Source organism: Bos taurus, chromosome 9 (genome assembly GCF_002263795.3).
Source record: "Bos taurus isolate L1 Dominette 01449 registration number 42190680 breed Hereford chromosome 9, ARS-UCD2.0, whole genome shotgun sequence".
Classification (NCBI taxonomy): Eukaryota; Metazoa; Chordata; class Mammalia; order Artiodactyla; family Bovidae; genus Bos; species Bos taurus.
The window spans coordinates 38,950,682-38,971,584 of record NC_037336.1 but is presented as its reverse complement, the minus strand read 5'-3'; the positions used below and the strand labels follow the sequence as shown (position 1 = coordinate 38,971,584).

At 38.3% G+C, this 20,903-nt stretch overlaps 1 protein-coding gene and 2 non-coding genes across 7 annotated transcripts in view; 1 reads left to right on the top strand and 2 right to left on the bottom strand.

Annotated features, from left to right (window-relative positions):
• Nucleotides 1-20,903, bottom strand: part of REV3L (REV3 like, DNA directed polymerase zeta catalytic subunit) — a 178,112-nt gene that overhangs the window by 136,624 nt on the left and 20,585 nt on the right. The gene's annotated exons all lie outside the window — the stretch shown is intronic.
• MIR6536-1 (microRNA mir-6536-1) lies at nt 13,410-13,490 on the bottom strand. Its single transcript, NR_107815.1, has one exon. It is a non-coding gene; the product is annotated as a microRNA mir-6536-1 (primary transcript).
• On the top strand, nt 13,411-13,490 carry MIR6536-2 (microRNA mir-6536-2). Its single transcript, NR_107817.1, has one exon. It is a non-coding gene; the product is annotated as a microRNA mir-6536-2 (primary transcript).

Genomic DNA, 20,903 nt, shown 5'->3' with positions numbered 1-20,903 from the left:
CTAAAACCACTTACACATCTTTATTTCCACATAAAGATACACTTCATACTGAATCTTGAATCACTTCATACTGAATCTTGAATCAAGATTCTATCAAATTATAGAGAGATGTTCTATTTAAACTGATCATTACTGAAACAGGTAAAGAAATTAAACATTAAAACAGAACTGTCGATGTAAGAAAGTTCTTTTTATCAGACAGTAAATAAACTCATAGTAAACTAAACTATTCACTGTATTTAATATTTACTCTCTCAAAAGGTAGAAGCAGTATAGCCTTCTCCCGATCCTTAACTCTCTTTCTCCCAAATACCCACAACTTAATTCATATACATATGAATTAAAAGTTTTCTTAGGACGGTGTTTAGTTATTTAAGAGTGCATGCATGCTACCAAACTGATATGACTAGTTAGTTCTACTAAGCATACAACTGGTCACATGGGCACCCAAATAAGGAGAAGGAGAAGTTATAAATCATGAAGATTGGGAGTCCAAAATTTTGGGCAGAAAAATATTACCAAACCTATCAAAAATTAAGCAACCAGAGTCAGTGGAGTGACATCTTTAAAGTATTAAAAGGAAAAACTGAATTTTAGTGGTTACTCCAGAATCTGGGCTTCCCAGTGGAAAAGAATCCACCTGCCAATGAAGGAGACTTGGGTTTGATCCCTGGGTCAGAAAGACACCCTGGAGAAACAAATGGTAAGCCACTCCAGTGTTTCTGTCTGAAAAACCCCCACGGACGGAGGAGCTTGGAGTGCTACAGTTCATGGTGTTACAAAGCGTCAGACACAACTTAGTGACTGAACAACAACCAAAGTTTGTGTTATACATTTAAACATAACCTACACCAACCATTAAATGACACTACAGACGCACTTCACGGATAGTGCTTTATATAATAGTTTTCCAAGTTTTTAATAATGGTATTCCAAATTCTTCCCTCTTTTCCCTTATAACATTGCTAACGTTCATTTCCCTTCTCCAAAATCTATAATTACCCACTACGCTGCTTCTATTATTATTTTGAACAGTTATCTACTATGTCAATTAAGAACAAGAAAACAAAAGATTTTACCTTCACTTGTCCTTCTATAATGCTCTTCCTTTCTAAACATTTCACTCCACTCTCTCCTTGCTTACATGGTTTATGAAAAGAAATCCAATATAACTCTTAGCAATTTGAAAATGATATGAGTAAGTGTAGATTTGCTATTTATCATATTTGGTGTCTTCTAATCTTCCTGGACTGGTGATTTGGTGTCTTGTCATTAATTTTGAAAAACTCTCAGCCATTATTACTTCAAATACTTCCTTTGTACCTTCCTCTAGTCCATCAAAGGCATTCTTCACTTCTATTACAATGTTTTTGATTTCCATTATTTCCCTTTCTTTCTTAAGAGTTTCTACCTCTCTACTTACGTTACCCTTCTGTTTTTACATGCTATCGACTTTTCTAATTAGATCTCTTAGTATATTAATCAGTTTAATTTTAAATTCCCAGTCTGACAATTCCAAAATCTGTGCCATATTTTACTAGTAGTAAAGCTGTGTTTACTGTAGTTACAGGTATCAGAGGCTAAAATTTCCTCTAAGGTCCTTATTTTTGTCTTTCCTATCATCTTTTGAGTTCCCTAGAAACTCCTTTGGCAATGGCACCCCACTCCAGTACTTTTGCCTAGAAAATCCTATGGACAGAGGAGCCTGGTAGGCTGCAGTCCATGGAGTCGCTAAGAGTCTGACACAACCGAGCGAATTCACTTTCACTTTTCACTTTCATGCATTGGAGAAGGAAATGGCAACGCACTCCAGCGTTCTTGCCTGGAGAATCCCGGGTACGGGGGAGCCTGGTGGGCTGCCGTCTCTGGGGTCGCACAGAGTTGGACACAACTGAAGTGACTTAGCAGCAGCAGAAACTCCTTTTAAAGTGCAAACCTTGTAGTTTTTCCACCTGTAATCCTCTGTTACTATACAGGAGCCCCACTGAGGTGGTGGTAAGATAAAAGGGGTGAGAAAAGTACTCTCTAATCCGATGGTTAGGTCTGAGTTTTCAAGTGGCCCTGTGTGCCTGGCTGTGGCCTTCGCAAATGCCTCTCAGCCTTTTTCCCCCTCTTCGATGAGGCAATAAGACTGGACAGAGCTGAAGTTGGGGATTTCCCTTTCCCTAGGCTGGTTAGGCTCTAGTAGTTTCCCTCTTTGGGCAGGGAGAGCCTGTCTCAAAGGCGATGGCAACCCACTCCATTTCTTGCCTGGAAAATCCCATGGACGGAGGAGCCTGGTAAGCTGCAGTCCATGGGGTCACTAGGAGTCGGACACAACTGAGTGACTTCACTTTCCCTTTTCCCTTTCATGCACTGGAGAAGGAAATGGCAACCCACTCCAGTGTTCTTGCCTGGAGAATCCCAGGGACGGGGGAAGCCTGGTGGGCTGCCGTCTATGGGGTTGCACTGAGTCAGACACGACTGAAGCGACTTAGCAGCAGCAGCAGCCTGTTTCAAAATGGTTTCTATTTCACTGCCCCTGTTGGAGGCAGAAAAGGACTTGCTCCTCCCGTATTCTTCACTGTGAGAACCTGACAGAGCTCGAGGAAGAAAAACTCCACAGAAGTGTGAGACCCCCTTCCCTAAAACTGAGCCCCCGGGAATGTTTAACTCTCAAGCTAATCTGCACTCAGCTTCTGGAAGTTCATCAGTTACGGTTTAAGTTTTCCTACCAGTTCCTGGCTCCATCAGCTTCTGCCCCTGGGAAGCTGGGATTCTCCATATTTGTCTGTCTCTCCAGTTTTCAGGGTATTGGTGAGCAGAGATGTTGATGTTTAGTTTGTTCAACTTTGTCCTTGTGAGTACAAGAATGACAACTTCATGTCTGAGTGAAAACCAGATATCTTATGTCCTTCTGATATGTTCCCATCATTACTTAACACCATGTAATGTTTCTGGAGCAATAATATATTCCAGGCTCATCTTGTACATTCTCTGCCCCTGCCATGGAATCAGCTATCTCTCAAAGGTTCATTTAGTGAGAATCTTATTTGGAAATCAAGATCTGGGAGTAGGTATGCTCATTGCTATTGCTATGAGGGTGTCATTAACTGCAGAACCTTTAAGCAAACAGAGCTAGCGAATTTATATATTTATACACACCACTATATTTGTCTTTCTCTTTGCCCCCTCCTCTCTCTCCTATCTACAACCTACTTATCTAACCTCCTCTTATAAAAGCTGAGTTCATACTGACATCCCTAATTCCAAACTAATACCCCCATAGACATTCTAAAGTGAAGTTGCTCAGTCGTGTCCGACTCTTTGCAACCCCGAGGACTATAGCCTACCAGGCTCCTCCATCCACAGGATTCTCCAGGCAAGAATACTGGAGCGGGTTGCCATTTCCTTCTTCAGGGAATCTTCCCGATCCAGGGACCGAACCCGGGTCTCCCGCATTGCAGGCAGACGCTTTAACCTCTGAGCAACCAGGGAAGTCCCTAGTTGTCCCCATTTCCATGTTTCTCTCTTGTCCAAAAGTTAGAAACCTGGCTCCCATTTTCCTAAATATATTTACCTGTCTTCAAAAACTTAGAAAATGTAAAAAGTAGTTTCAGAATTACTAGACATTTCAACTGAGAAAGGCATACCTCCTAACTAGAATTCAGTATTTGTTAACTGTTATTTTCTGGGAGGAGCAGGGGAAGAGTCATAAAATTTCCATTTGGTGCAAGACACAAATACTGGAACTTAATTTTGACAAATATGTGTATCCTCATGAAGTTATGGAACATTTCCCATTTTCATCAACCCCAAAATTCCCCTGTGCCACTTTTCAGTCAATCCCCATGTCCTCTGAGGAAATCAGTATTCTAATTTTTCACAATAGTTTTGTCTAGCACTTCATAAAAGTGAAATCACGCTGTACATATCTCTTTTGTGCTTGAGTTCTTTTGCTCAGCACAGTGATTTTGATATTCATCCATAACATCACATGTCAGTAGCCAATTCCTTTTTATTGCTCCATAGTAAGTCCTTGTCTGGGTATTTCTCAGTTTACCCATTTAATATATGAAACAAGAGATTCAAGGTGCCTAAAGTCACACATTCAACTGGCTGAGAAGTCCAAGGACCTCAGAACCTGAAGAACTCTATGTTCTTGATTCTTAGTCTGATGTTCTTTTCACTTTATCAAACCACCACTTCAAACAAGCTAAAAAAACAACAAAAACTGAGGGGTTATATTTTTTATCAAATAAATTTAGTGATTAAAAGGAAGTACCCATTCACAGTAAACACTGATGTTTCTTCAATAATCCACACTTCTTCCTAATCTTTACTTCTGCCAATGCTGATTGTAAATTTACCTAGCATTTCTCAAATATCTCCTGTATTACCAACCTATATTCTGTCCTAAATGAGAATCACTTATATGTTCACTGATGTCTCCTATTTAATCTTATCAGTTGCCAAGAGGAGTACTCTAACTCTAGCATTTCCAGACAATTATCAGCCTTTCACATCTCTTCTCAAAACTGTCAAATCATCCATTTCTATTTAGAAAATGTATCAATCTATCTTTATTTATTTTTTTATTTTACAATATTGTATTGGTTTTGCCATACACTAACATGAATCTGCCATGTGTTCCCCATCCTGAACCCCTCTCCTACCTCCCTCCCCATCCCATCCCTCTGGGTCATCCCAGTGCACCAGCCCCAAGCATCCTGTATCCTGTATTGAACCTGGACTGGTGATTCATTTCATATATGATAATTTACATGTTTCAATGCCATTCTCCCAAACCATCCCACCCTCGCCCTCTCCCACAGAGTCCAAAAGACTGTTCTATACATCTTTGTCTCTTTTGGTGTCTCATATACAGGGTTATCGTTACCATCTTTCTAAATTCCATATATATGCGTTAGTATACTATATTGGTGTTTCTCTTTCTGGCTTACTTTACTCTGTATAAATAGGCTCCAGTTTCAGCCACCTCATTAGAACTGATTCAAATGTATTCTTTTTAATGGCTGAGTAATACTCCATTGTGTATATGTACCACAGCTTTCTTATCCATTCATCTGCTGATGGACATCTAGGTTGCTTCCATGTCCTGGCTATTATAAACAGTGCTGCGATGAACATTGGGGTACACGTGTCTCTTTCCATTCTGGTTTCCTCGGTGTGTATGCCCAGTAGTGGGACTGCTGGGTCATATGGCAGTTCTATTTCCAGTTTTTTAAGGAATCTCCACACTGTTCTCCATAGTGGCTGTACTAGTTTGCATGCCCACCAACAGTGTAAGAGGGTTCCCTTTTCTCCACACCCTCTCCAGCATTTATTGCTTGTAGACTTTTGGATAGCAGCCATTCTGACTGGCGTGAAGTGGTACCTCACAGTGGTTTTGATTGCATTTCTCTGATAATGAGTAATGTTGTTCCATCTCTCTTTAAAACATATCATAAAAGGCAGTTCTTCAATCCATAGTCTTTAAGTTCCTTCTCAGAGCACAATTAACTTTGTTATTCAGACTGAAGGATGAGAACTTTTCTGTACTACCAAATGCTACCCCTTTCCCCTCCTGATGGTCTATGGTGGCACAATACAAGGTGACCCTGGATCTCTTCCCCAAAATCTGGGACGTCCCTGGCAGTCCAGTGGTTAGGACCTGGCACTTTAACTGCTGAACCAGGTTCAGTGCCTGGTTGGGGAACTTAAGATCCTTCCTACACTTGGCTGCAGTGGCTGCAATGTAAGGTTGGTGCAGCCACCATGGAAAACAGTAGGGAGGTTCCTCAAGAAACGAAAAAGAGAGCTGCCATATGATTCAGCAATCCCACTCCTGGGCATATTTCCAAACAAAACTATAATTCAAAAAGATATATGCACCCCTATCTGCATAGCGCTATTCAAAATAGCTAAAACGTGGAAACAACCTAAATGACAGATGAATGGATGATGATGTGTTGTATGTGTATATGCAGGGAAACCCACATGGGCTTCCCTGGTGGCTCAGACAGTAAAGAATCTGCCTGCAGTGCAGGAGATTCAGGTTCAGTCCCTAGGTTGGGAAGATGTCCTGGAGAAGGGAATGGTAACCCACTCCAGTATTCTAGTCTGTAGAACTCCATGGACAGAGGAGCCTGGAGAGCTACATACTGTCCATGGGGTCACAATGAGTTGGACACAACTGAACACTCAGGCATACACACACACACATACATACACAATGAAACACTACTAGGCCATAAAAAAGAATGAAATTATGTCATTGCAGAAACATGGATGGACCCAGAGATTACCATATTAAGTGAAGAAAGAAAGAAAGACAAATACCCTATGATATCACTTATATGTGGAATCTAAAATATGACACAAATGGGTTGATCTACTAAACAAACTCACAGACATAAAGAATAAACTTGTGGTTGCCAAAGGAGGGGAGTAGGAGAGGGATAAAGTGGGAGTTTGGGGTTAGCAGATGCAAACTAGTTAAACACAGAATGGATAACCAACAAGGTCCTACTATACAGCACAGGGAACTATATTCAATAACCTGTGATAAACAATAACAAAAAATTATATATATATATATATATCTGAATCAGTTTGCTGTACAGCAGAAATTAAAACACATTGTAAATCAACTATAATTTAAGAAAAAAATTAAAATAATTAATGGTATTAATTCAGAAATTGGCATATTAAAGTTACCCTTACAAAGCTCACAAAGAAAATCTCTTTTTAAAATATTTTCTAGCCTAGCTGTTCCAAAAAAATTAGGGGAATACACCAACAATTGATCATACATTTTTACTGCACAACTAGTATCTAAAAGGCCTTGCAGAGGCATTGTGGATTTTAAAATAAATCAAATACATGCTCTTGCCTTTAAAGACCTGGGGACAGAGTTGGGGCACCAAGTTACATGGTAAGACATAACAGAGATAGAAACAAACTGCTTAGGGAGCCCAGAGAAAAGAGAAGTTAATTAGAATTGGGGGTGTGGCAAAAAAGGCTTCACAGAAATAATAACTGCATTATACTTTAAATGATGGGTAGGAATTTGACAGAGGAAAAGGAAACTGGAAAATGCAGAGCAGGAAAAAACTAAAGGGAACAACATAAGAGAGGTATGGAAATTAGGGGACAAAAGACTATATTCAGGAAAAATTCAGAAGTAGGGCTGAAATGTGAAATGAAAGAAAAGATTGAAGAGAGATTGAGAAAGTCCCCAGACAGTATAAAAAAAGTTCACTGTTAGCAGTGGGGATTCAAAGAATTTTGAGCTGTAGAAACACACAAAATCTAGGTTCCTGCTATCAGATGAGTCTCTCTATAAATAAATATGAGCTAAGTTTTACTTTAATAACTATACTGTCTTACAGCCATCAATTCACCAACTCCTCTGTGAGAATTAGGATCAGAATAAATGCTGAGGCTGGTTAAATGTTAAATTTTAAAGAAGGTCCTGTTGCTCAATGGTCAACGTGATTATAAACAAAGAGGTTGATCATATACTGCCAACCAAACTAGGATTTTTGATAATAAAAATAATAAAGTTATTATTTTTGATAATAACTGTTAGTAATTATGTTAGGGTAAATTAGGAACATCCTAGGGAAACAGGGATATATGGTTATCTTAGTTATGAAAACTATCCAAATCACTGGGACGCTTTACTTTTTCTTTAAGATTCTCTCACAGCGGGAATCTCTGGTGGAGCAGAAGGAGAATCTAACATTTGATTCTGAGATTAGTGGCTATCTAATTAAAAGAGATAGGCACATGTTAAAAATGAATAACATCTATACTTTTTATAGTAGCAGAGACTTGAAGAGTGAATAGTTTCACGCAAATCTCTATAAGACTTCTTTACCTTAACTAATGACACCATGGGGCTTCCCTACTGGCTCAGACAGTAAAGAATCTGCTTGCAATGCGGGAGGACCCAGGTTCAAACCCTGGGTCGGGACGATCCCCCCTGGAGAAGGGAATGGCAACCCACGCCAGTATTCTTGCCTGAAAAATCCCATGGGCAGAGGAGCCTGCTGGGCCACAGTCCACAGTATCGCAAAGAGTAGGACACGACTGAGGGACTAACACTTTCACAATGACGTCATGAACCAAGAGGAACTACATACAGATTACTAACCTCACAAGCACATTTAGACTCAGTCGGTATTTCCTGAGCTTCTGTGTTTAATTTCTACATTTGAAAACAAGTTAGTTTCTAAATATGCCTACCATCTCAAAGTATATTACTTCTTTGTTTTAACATACTGCAGGGGGAAAAAAATCTGTTTTTATTTCTACAGTTACAGAAAGCACTTGATGGTTTGCAAAAGACTGTTATGTGGGTGGTTGCAACACTTGGCCTTTAGCCTCTTGCCAAATACCTCACCACATGTGTTCTGAATCACCAGTAAACCCAGATGCCCTCATCTGCAGTATCTCCAATCTAACAAGAAATTAATTAAGAGACAAAATAATCCTATGATCTTAATTAATGAAACTGAAACTTCTAATCTAATGTTAGGAATTTAGGAAAGTAATTTAACCTCTTTATAAACATTAATTTTGGTCCAAGTCTAAGACCTGATTAAACAAGGTCCTGACACTACAAAAAGACTTTTTATATTTAAAACTTCAAACTTCTTATATCTAAAAAATATATACAATCACCCTACGCCAAGGGTTGGCAACTTTTTCCGTAACAGGACAAATAGTAAAATTTTAGGTTTTGTGAGTCCGAGAGTCTCTGTTCCAACTACTCAGAGCCTGCTGAAGCACAAAAACAGCCACAGATAATACAAAATGAATGAGAGGTGCTGTGATCCAATAAAACTACTTACAAAAAGGTGGCTGGATTTGGCTCTCAGGACTGTAGTTTGCAACCCTTTAGAGCATAAACTTCTGTGAATCACTAGTGCCTTGGACAGTGTCTGGTATATAATATATACTCAGTTTTATTATGAAACACAGTATTTATCAATCAAAAAACATCAGCAAAATGTCTGAGCTACCTTGGTATAAACATTGTATTTAGTAAGTATTATTTGAGGCTTTAACTTCTCAGTTAGAATTTATAGGTTGGTATTTCTCTCACACAAAATACTTATTCTAAAATGTTTATTAATTAAAATTTTTTACTTTCATTTAATATTAATCATGGTCATGTCATACTGAACCCTGCTTATGCAAGATGAATGTTAATTTTCTGACTCCTCAGGGCTATTCACATAAATAGGCAATCTGATTACAAGGGCTAGAGCTGAAAGGTCATAGTAAGTTAAAGCCAGAGCTCATACCCTGGCAAAGGAGAGTCAAAGGCAAGTGAAAAGAACTCTGCTGAGGAAACTGGTGAGAAGAGAAGAGAAAGGAAGAAAAGACCTGTCTGTACTATGCAATGAAGACTTGAGAAATTACTCTGTATTATAATAATAAATTTCCTTTTTATTAGAGCTTCTTTGAAAAGGCTTCTGTTCTTTGCAACTAAATGATTCCCAGCTAGAAAATGGATCATGGAGCATTTTGGAGAAGTGCTAGGAGTTGAGCTGAATCTCTAACAAATGAATAGACAGGGCTTCCAGTCTAGATGGAGTAAGAGGGAACAGATTTACCCTCCTGCCAAAAAAAACTAAAAAACAGAAAAATATATGAAACTGGTTTTCAGACACTGAACAAGGGCTGGTATAGGAGAGTAAACCCATGAAAAGCGAAAAAAAATGAGCCCCTTCCCACAGCTCCCTCCTTAGTTTCCAGGGAGCAGAAGAACGAAGGAATCTAGGTGGAGCCCAGCACTACCCCTGGGTTGAGGACCAGAGAGAAGCAAGCTGCAGAGTGAGAATGGGGATCTAGATCTACAGAGGGGCTCCCTCAAGTCTTTCCAGAACAATATCACTACGTGCTTGTGAGGAATCTACCCCGAGCAGGAGAAAAAAAGGAGCAGAGGGAACAATCTCAGAGGCTCAGACGGTGGTAGGAATAATTTTTGTGTTTCATTCAGAAAGAAAAAAAATCTCATACTTCACAGGATATCAGGTGGAATAATCGTAAGTTATTGCCTCAGGAGAGGAGCAAAATCAGCCCTAGATAAAATTTGCTCTAGTCCCACCTAACCAAGCATAAAAAATAAGCTCTGCAAGTGTCAAACTACTTCCAAGTCACTCAGCAGTGTCCCAGAATAAATATTTCTAGAAATAAAAAAATTTCCAGAATACAGCAAGGTAAAATTCATAATGTCTGCCATCCAATACAAAACTATCAGGCATAAAAAGAAATAGAAAAACACGACCTATTAATTAGCAATAATATCAAGAAAGTTATAACTAATCCATATGTTAAGGAAAGTAGAAGAATACTTAACTATGTTAAACAGTGCCATGGACAATATAAAAATACAAATCAAAGTTATCTCATCAGAAATGAAAAATAAATGTTTGAGATGAAAAATACAATGGATAAATTATTAGCATCATTAATTCATTCAGAAATTAATGAAATGTCAGAATTAAAAATTAATAAATTTGAAGTACAGCAGCAGAAACTATATGAAATGAAGCACAAGAGTAATAAGCATGAAAAAAATGAACATTAGTAACCTATGTGACAACTTTATGTAGACTCAAATACATGGATAGAATCTGAGTCCCCAGTTTAGAGGATAAGTACTATATGCAAATCCAAAAAAAAAAAAAAAGATAAATATAAACTTAAAGTAGTACATAAGAGCAAGCTATTTAGATGATGGATAGGAGAAAAAAATGAGAAAAGCTGTATACCTAGACAATTAATTTGACAATAACAGATAAGGAACACAAATAGAAGCTGTTGCCTCTTAAGAATGAAGCAATAAGACCCAGACTGAGTGAATGAAAGTTGCTCAGTCATGTCCAACTCTTTGTGATCCCATGGACTGTAGCTGGCCAGGCTCCGCTGTCCATGGAATTCTCCAGGAAAGAATACTGGAGTGGGATGCCATTTCCTTCTCCAGGGGATCTTCCCAACCCAGGGATCGAACCTTGGTTTCCCACAATGCAGGCAAATTCTCTTGACAATAACAGACAATGAGCACAGATAGAAGCTGCTGCCTCTAAGAATGACATAATAAGGACCCAGACTGCTGCTGCTGCTAAGTCACTTCAGTCGTGTCCGACCCTGTGGGACCCCATAGACGGCAGCCCACCAGGCTCCTCATCCCTGGGATTCTCCAGGCAAGAACACTGGAGTGGGTTGCCATTTCCTTCTCCAATGCATGAAAGTGAAAAGTGAAAGTGAAGTTGCTCAGTCATGTGCAACTCTTAGCAACCCCATGGACTGCAGCCTACCAGGCTCCTCCATCCATGGGATTTTCTAGGCAAAAGTACTGGAGTGGGGTGCCATTGCCTTCTCCGACTGTGTGGATCATAACAAATTGTGGAAATTTTTTAAAGAGATGGGAGGGGAAAGGAAGTGTAGGACCAGAAGAGTAGATAGTAAGACTCCTAGCAGCACCATGTGGCTGCTGCTGCAAAAAAAAAAAAAAAAAAAAAATAAAATAAAAATAAAGAGATGGGAATACCACACCATCCTACCTGTCTCCTGAGAAACCTGTATGCAGGTTAAGTAGAAACAATTAGAACCTTACATGAACAACTGACAGGTTCAAAACTGGGAAAGGAGTATGACAAGGCCATATATTGTCACCCTGTTTAACATGCAGAGTACATCATGCGAAATGCTGAGTTGGATGAATCACAAGCTAGAGTCAAGATTGCTGGGAGAAATATAAACCACCTGAGACATGCAGATGATACCACTCTAACAGCAGAAGGTGAAGAGGAACTAAAGAGTCTCTTGATGAGGGTGAAAGAGGAGAGTGAAAAAGCTGGCTTAAAACTTAACATTCAGAAAACTAAGATCATGGCATCCTGTCCCATCACCTCATGGCAAATAGATGGGGAAAAAATGGAAACAGTGACAGACTATTTTCTTGGGTTCCAAAATCACTGCGGACAGTGACTGTAGCCATGAAATTAAAAGATACTTGCTCCTTGGGAGGAAAGCTATGACAAGCATATTAATGAGCTAGACAGCATATTAAAAAGAAAAGACATCACTTTGCCAACAAAGGTCCAGGTCCATATAGTCAAAGTTATGGTTTTTCCAGTAATTATGTATGGATGTGAGAGCTGGATCATAAAGAAGGCTGAGTACTGAAGAACTGATGCTTTCAGACTGTGGTGCTGGAGAAGACTCTGGAGAGTCCCTTGGACTGCAAGGAGATCAAACCAGTCCATCCTAAAGAAAATCAGTCCTGAATATTCACTGGAAAGACTGATGCTGAAGATAAAGCTTCAATACTTTGGCCACCTGATGCAAAACGCCAACACGCTGGAAAAGACCCCGATGCTGGGGAAGATTGAAGGCAAAAGGAGAAGAGGGTGGCAGCGGATGAGATAGATAGATAGCATCACCGTTTTAACGGACATGAACTTGAGCAAACTCCGGGAGGTAGTGAAGAACAGGGGAGCCTGGTATGCTGCAGTCCACGGGATGGCAAAGAGTAGGACACAACTTACTTACCGAAAAACAAGAAGTGTTAAGAAGCCAGATGTCCAAAGGACATAGAGAAAAAGGGAGCAGGGCAGGAGGACCAGAGCAGAAGGAAAACAGTATTTTTAATGGGCAACAGATTTGAATAGATACTTCACCAAAGACATGCCAATGGCAAATAAGCACATTAAAAGATGTTCAGTATCCTTAGTCTTTAGAAATGAAAACTGAAACAATGAGATATTGTTATGCTCCCAAAAGAAAAAACTCAATTTTAAAAAGACTAAACCAGAACCAAATGTTGGTGAGAGTATGGAGAAACTAGACCTCCCATGCACTGCTGGAGGTAATACAAAATGATACAGGTACTTTGGAAAAGACTCTGGTGGTTTCTTAGGAAGTAAATTTATGATCCAACAATAACACTCCTAAGTATTTATAAGAAAATGGAAAATATATATTCACATAAAGACTTGTGCATGAGTGTCCACAGCAGCTTTATTCATAATTGACCAAACTGGAAACAACCCCCAAATGTCCAGCTCCCAGTGAATGGCAGATCCATATAATCGAATATGACTCCGCAATATACAGGAACACACTGCTGATACATGCAACAATGTGGATGAAGACAAAAATGACTACATACTGTATGAATGCATTTATATGAAATTCTAGAAAAGGCAAAACTATAGTAATTTAGATCAGTGGTTGCTGGAGAGGAGGGGAAGGTTTGACTGAAGGGGCACAAGGGAACTTTTTAAGGCGATAGAAATGTCCTAAATATGGTTCTGGTGATGGCTGCTACATGACCACACATATTTGTCAAAACCTACCTAACTGTATACTTTGTTGTTGTTGTTCAGTCGCCAAGTTGTGTCCAACAAAACTGACCAACTTTAAGTATACGATGAACTGCAGGGAAGCCTGGCATGCTGCAGTTCATCGTATACTTAAAGTTGGTCAATTCTGTTTAAATTACACCTCAATAAAACTGATTAAAGAATAGAGGAATGAACATATTTTCGTTTCATCATACCTGTCACTCACCCACATTTATCAACACCTGACAGACAATGGCAAAAGTCAGGAAAGAAGGGAGGTAAAGTTCTTTGACAAGAAAAGAACAGGGAGTTGCCAGGAATGATAGAGTCATAAGGAGAAATAATAATATGCCTTTCTTATTCCATTTTAACCATTCCAATAATGAGAATAATTTACTTCTAAATGAGACCTTGACCAGGCCAAAATGTCATGTTTCATCAAAATACTATTTCTTACATAATGTTCTAAGGGCTACCTAAGTCAGAAGCATCTCAAGCCTCTTTCATCAGACATTCTAGGTGAAAAGTCCCCAAATCTACCTCCTGAACTGCTCCCAAAGAGGTCCTTTTGCAAACTGCATCTGAGAGAACCACTATACTGGAAGGAACATACAGATACGCACACACACACACGCACAACTGGGTCTGCAACAGTTCCAGGTCAACAGCATGCAACAGCACATGTGCTTTTCTTACAGGAACACAGAATCATCTCTCATGGAGCTACAAAGGGCTCAGATGTATCCTCTACAAAAATCACTTAAGAAAGCAGTGTGTCAGCTGCCAATCATCCTGGACTCTGGCAGGAAAACAATTCCAAGCAGAGGAAAAAAGATCCTCTGACCTTACCAAGTTTGAAATTCCACAACGCCACACTGCTTCCATTTCACAACTATACACTGGTTAGTAGCAGGTGGCAGCCACTTCAATTTTAATTACTATTTGTAATATTATAAGAATATTTTCTTTCAATACTCGATTTTTTAAAAGATAGATGCCATGTTCAGCCCCCTTTATTTCCCCCCCCTTCATAAATTATATTGATTTATTGTTACAGATTTTCCTATGGGCTTTCTCTGTACATCAAGTTAATTTCAAACATCTTTAAAATCAAGTTTTACCACGTCAAAAGAAAACACAATGAAACTAAACAACATTAGGAACAGCAGAGAAGAAAGCTGAGTAAATTGGTCAAGGCCTTTAGCTTCATGAGGTGGTTTGGGCTTTTGGTTCCTTGTCGTCATTTCCTTTGGTGCCACAATATACACAAAATTTACCACTTTAATCTTTTCTGAGTGTACAGAATCAATAATACAAAGTACATTCACACTGTTGTGTAACCATGCCCACCATCCATCTCCAGAAACTTCTTCCCATCATCCCAAACTGAAACTCTTGTACCCATTAGACAACAAATTCCTACTTCCCATTTTCCCCCAGTCCCTGGTAACCACTAATCTACTGCTACATTCTTTCTCTATGAATTTGACTATTCCAGATACCTCTTACACGTTGAATTGCACAAAATTTATCCTTCCATCATGAGTTTTTTCTACTAATTTTTATTGGATGTCTAGGCAACAGCATTAAGGATACAAAGACTGACAGCATACTGTTGTACCCTCATGAAACGTAGGCTCTGAACTGGGAAGTCACACATGTCAACATGGTAACTGCTCTAAGAGAGATACAAAGTACAATGATGGCACAGAGGGGCAATCAACTCTGGGTAGACTGAAGTTAGGTGAGCTTCCCAAGGGAGGTGGTATTTTAGGACAGTTTTAAAATATGATAAACTCACAGAATGGACATGGTTATTCCAGTCATCAAACAGTCCAAGAGAGAGAAAATTATGCCAGGCACTCCACACTCAGAACCACCAGAGTTCCTGATTTCCTTAAGGTAAGCGCTAATGCAGAGCCATGAAATACACATCTGAACAAGGTCAAGCAGCTCAAACTGAAGAGCCAAGTGCTTGGGGAGGAAGGTGAGGCTGGAAAGGCACTCAGGGGTCAGATATGGGAAAGTTCTATATCATCCAGAGTTTTACTTTATACTGCAGGCCAACTTGAGAACTTCAGAAAGAATAAAAACCAGAGATGGCTCTTACTAGAAGTACACATTCCCAGGATAACCCCAAAGGTTTTAATTTCATATGCCTGGAGGTTGGACCCCAGTAAATTTATTTTCAATGAATACACCTGGTGATTATAAAGCAGTTATATATCCATGGACTACTTTTGGGGAAATATCTCTGTAGAATATAGGAAGTTAATGATGACTTCAAACAGCAGAATAATATGAACAGTTTATCTGTTTGGGTTTATTAATTTCCCTCCCTAATTAAAAAAGTGCTTTTATTCAAAAGACATAAAAAAAACACAGAGAAAAACATTACTCAATTCTACCAGCTGGAGATAAATAGAGAGTTCATATTCTGGTGTATTTGTTTTTCTCACTTAATATTATGTTAATATACATTCTTAAGTAGAAGGATCATACTATACAAACTACTTTGAAGCCTATTTTCTTCACTTTAGTTATAAAAGTGGGTGTTTCTCCCTTCTATTCTTTCTTAGTAAAAATTTTTGATGACTGCATAGCAGACCATAGGTAACATTTAGGTGTAACTATCCCTTATTTTTAAATATTTAGGTTATTAGCAATTTTTCACCTATTTTCCTGTACCACTGTCAGTGTCAACATTTGGATGGTATCTGGATTTAAGAAATACCACTTTGGTTACATTATAAGGGCTGAATGTGAAAAAGAGGTTAAATTAAAGGCAAGGTGAAAGGCTATTATGATGGTCCAAGCAAAAATAATGAGATAGATCTCAAAGCAGTAACAATAGAAATGAACAGAGAATGGATTTGAAAGTCCATAATCTACATGTAAGGGTTTGTCATCTGATTAACATAATATGCAGAGAAGTAATTCTTTTTTAAAATAAATATTTATTAAACTCCTATAGTGTAGGAGTATCAAAGAATAATTATTGAGAAAAAATTAGAATTAAAAAAACACCATGCATTTTCACTTTTCTCGCTCTGTGTGTGTACACATATATGATGTGTAGGATCAGGTTTCCAATTGCATTTAAGTGATTTAGAGTATTCTTTTTTATCAGAGGAAAAACAATTCCGTGTTCCAGTTTTACAACTGCAAAAGCAGAGCCAGAAAGAATCACAGTTGTCAGCAAAAGCTTGACTCTCTGTTATTGAATATCTGGTGGGGCTATAGTGGGAAATTAACATATTAAGCAAGAAACTCCCCATGATCAAGTTTACTTCAATTTTTAAAGAATCTGTATCTACTGGGGCATTTTGCCAAAAAAGTAAATGCTTTATGCATTTGACTCCTTGTCATTTTATGTGGCTATTCTCCAATATAAACTTGAGATGTCCGCATTTCAAAATCTGCCAAGTATTGGAACCTGGGTCAAACAAAACACTTCTACTCTCTGTGACAAGTTAAAATTTATCAATGAAAAGAAATCTTATTAGGTAAAGCTGAGATCACATAAAAGTGTTTACAATAAACCAGTTTATTTCCCCAAAAAAGTTTTTTTTTAAAGATACTAATACCCATTCCACACTACTAAGCTTCAGATGACAAATGCAAGGTTTTATTATGATTAAACTTTTAGACACTTGAAGCAGACATATCCAAAGACTTTCTCTGGGTTTAAATCTTACATACCTCAACTGATGAAAAACTGAGAGGCATATCTTGCTTTCCTCTGAGGTTAACATTCCTTTTTATTCATCTTCCTTATTTAAAAAAAAAAAAAAACTAGGTAAGTCTAATTTATCACTTTTGATGATTCCAAGCATCTGTATCCACTCAAAAAACTTTTACTCTGAAAAATATCCAAGTTTTTTTGGGTTTTGTTGTTGTTCTGTCGGTCAGTCATGTCTGACTCTTTGCGACCCCATGGACTGTGCAGCACACCAGGCTTCCCCGTCCTTCACTATCTCCTGGAGTTTGGTCAAACTCATGTCCGTTGAGTTGGTGATGCCATCCAACCATCTCATCCTCTGTCGTCCCCTTCTCCTCCTGCCTTCAATCTTTCCCAGCAACAGGGTCTTTTTCAGTGCGTCAGCTCTTTTCATCAGGTGGCCAAAGTATTGGAGCTATAGCATCAGTTCTTCCAATGAATATTCAGGGTTGATTTCCTTTAGGATTGACTGCTTTGATCTCATTGCCGTTCAAGGGACTCTCAAGAGTCTTCTCCAACACCACAGTTCAAAAGCATCAATTCTTTGGCTCTCAGTCTTCTTCATGGTCCAACTCTCACATCCATACATGACTACTGGAAAAACCAGTTTTGACTAGATGAACCTTTATCAGCAAATTAATGTCTCTGCTTTTTAATATGCTGTCTAGGTTTGTCATAGCTTTTCTTCCAAGAAGCAAGTATCTTTTAATTTCACAGCTGCAGTCTCTGTCCACAGCGATTTTGGAGCCCAAGAAAATAAAGGTCTTTCATTGTTTCCATTGGTTCCCTATCTATATGCCATGAAGTGACTGGACTAGATGCCATGATCTTAGTTTTTTGAATGTTGAGTTTTAAGCCAGCTTTTTCACTCTCCTCTTTTACCTTCAAGAAGCTTTAAGTTCATTTTATTTATAGTAATAGGTTTATTGATTTTTAATGATCTTAAAAAAAAGTCTCCTTTAAAAGGCATCCTATTTATATTTCCAAACCACTTTCTCAAACAACAAATTACAAAAACAAAGCAAAATAATGTTAGAGTCTTACTTATACTGTACCTCATGTGTATGTAACTCCACTCTCCAAGAGAGTAAAATAAACATCTGGGTCTAGCTACCTGGTAATGTGTTAATACTATTTTGTTATTCCAAATTAAGTATGTAAAGTTATAACTGCAACATAATTCAGAATGAAAATCCAATGAACTTCAAGTAATTAACACAGAAAAATCAGAATATACTGTGACATAAAAACTAAAACATATCTTACTGCATAAGTTACTGGATTATTATACTATATTCTATCTTCATAATTAAATAATTTTGGGCCATATCCAAGAATCTAATCAGACTAGTTTAAATTGGGGTAAAAATCATTACAAATTTATCCTTTACTAATAATCTAAAAGATCTCAGTACATGCTAAAAGGCATATACCTCTATACCACAACTTCACTTATTGACATATACTTAAGGAATAGCAACAGCAACTATTATCATTAAAGAAATTTCTCTAAAGATAAATCTCATCATATGGGGAGGTGAGGCGAGTATAGGAAAAAACAGAAAAAGCCCAGAACAAATCATACAAGAGCTATGAGACAGTATTTTACGATCTAACATACATATAATTGAAATCACACAAACAGAAGACAGAGAGAAAACAGGTCAAAAAAGAAAAGCAGATAATGACTGAGAATTTTCCAAACTAAAAGATATAAACCACAGAACCAAGAAGCTCAAAGAAAACCAAACAGACACAGCATTTTCAAAAGTAAAGACACATTATATTCAAAGTCAGAGAAAATCTTAAAAAGACCAAAAAAAAAGAACATTTAATACACAGAGAATCAAAGAATTAACAATAGAATGACATCTTTTTTTTTGGCTGCACCATGCAGCTTGTGGGATCTTAGTTCCCCAACCAAGGATCAAACCTAGGCCCTGGCAGTGAAAGCAACAAATCCTACCCACTTGAGCACCAGGGAATTCCGGAGACTGACATCCTTTAAGTACTAAAAGAAAAAAAGGCAACCTACAATTTCATACTCAGCAAAACATATTTTATTAAAATGAAGGAAAATAAAAGAGAAAAATATTTTCTCTTTCAGAAAATAAAAAAACTGAGTAATTCATTACCACTAGATTTGCCCTAAATTATAAAGGAAGTTTTTCAAGCAGATGGAATATGACAGCAGACAAAAGATTTTAACCACACAAAGAAATCAACAACACTAGAAATGACAAATGAAAGTAAATATAAAACCTCATTTATTTCTTATTTGTAATTTCTCTAGAAGATAACTGTCTGAAACAAAAATATGTGTACTAAGTTCTGATAACATGCATTCAGTTCAGTTCAGTCACTCAGTCATGTCTGACTCTTTGCAACCCCATGGACTGCAGCACACCAGGCCTCCCTGTCCATCACCAACTCCTGGAGTTTACTCAAACTCATGTCCATTGAGTTGGTGATGCCATCCAATCATCTCATCCTCTGTTATTCCCTTCTCCTCCTGCCTTCAATCTTGCCCAGCATCAGGGTCTTTTCCAATGAGACAGTTCTTCGCATCAGGTAGCCAAAGTATTGGAGTTTTAGCTTCAACATCAATCCTTCCAATGAACACTCAGGACTGATCTCCTTTAGGATGGACTGGTTGGATCTCCTGCAGTCTAAGGGACTCTCAAGAGTCTTCTACAACACCACAGTTCAAAAGCATCCATTCTTCGGCGCTCAGCTTTCTTTATAGTCCAACTCTCACATCCATACATGACTACTGGAAAAACCATAGCCTTGACTAGACAGACTTTTGTTAGCAAAGTAATGTCTGCTTTTTAATATGCTGTTTAGGTTGGTCATAACTCTAACATGTATAAAAGTGTCATATGTCTGCATGACAACAAATCCACAAAGGACAAGCAGGAAGGATCGGAGTAAATAGTTTTAAAATTCTCATAGTATGTTGCTGCTGCTGCTAAGTCACTTCAGTCGTGTCCGACCCTGTGCGACCCCATAGATGGCAGCCCACCAGGCTCCTCATCCCTGGGATTCTCCAGACAAGAACACTGGAGTGGGTTGCCATTTCCTTCCCCGATGCATGATAGTGAAAAGTAAAAACGAAGTCGCTCAGTCGTGTCTGACTCTTGGCAACCCCATGGACTACAGCCTACCAGGCTCCTCTATTCATGGGATTTTCCAGGTAAGAGTACTGGAGTGGGTTGCCATTGCCTTCTCCTCTTAGTGTGTGTGTGTGTGTGTGTGTGTGTGTGTGTGTGTGTGTGTGTGTGTGTGTGTGTGTGTGTGTGTGTGTGTGTGTGTGTGTGTGTGTGTGTGTGTGTGTGTGTGTGTGTGTGTGTGTGTGTGTGTGTGTGTGTGTGTGTGTGTGTGTGTGTGTATAAATATATAAATATAATTATATACTATTATATAATGGAAGACTTGCTTGGTTACAAATGTATATTACAAACCCTAAGACTACCACTAAATTAATTTCAAAAAGAGGTACAAATAAATAAGCAGATAATAGCAGATAAATATCAAAATTAAATAACATGTCATCTGGTACCAAAATCAGTGTTTCTTAGAACACAAAAAGAAGTAAGACACTATCAAGAAGCATGACAGCTGAAACGGTAGCCCAGCCTGCTTTTAATACTAAACTGATAGAAAAGTCAAAAAGCATTGACCAGCGCAAACATACCATGATGAACGCAGCTATTTATAATAGATGGGAATAATAAAAAATATCCAGGTAATACAAGAGAAAAAACACAAAAAACAGACAGAATAACAGAAAACAGCTGGCAGAGTGGTAGATTTTAGTTCGATCATATTATTAA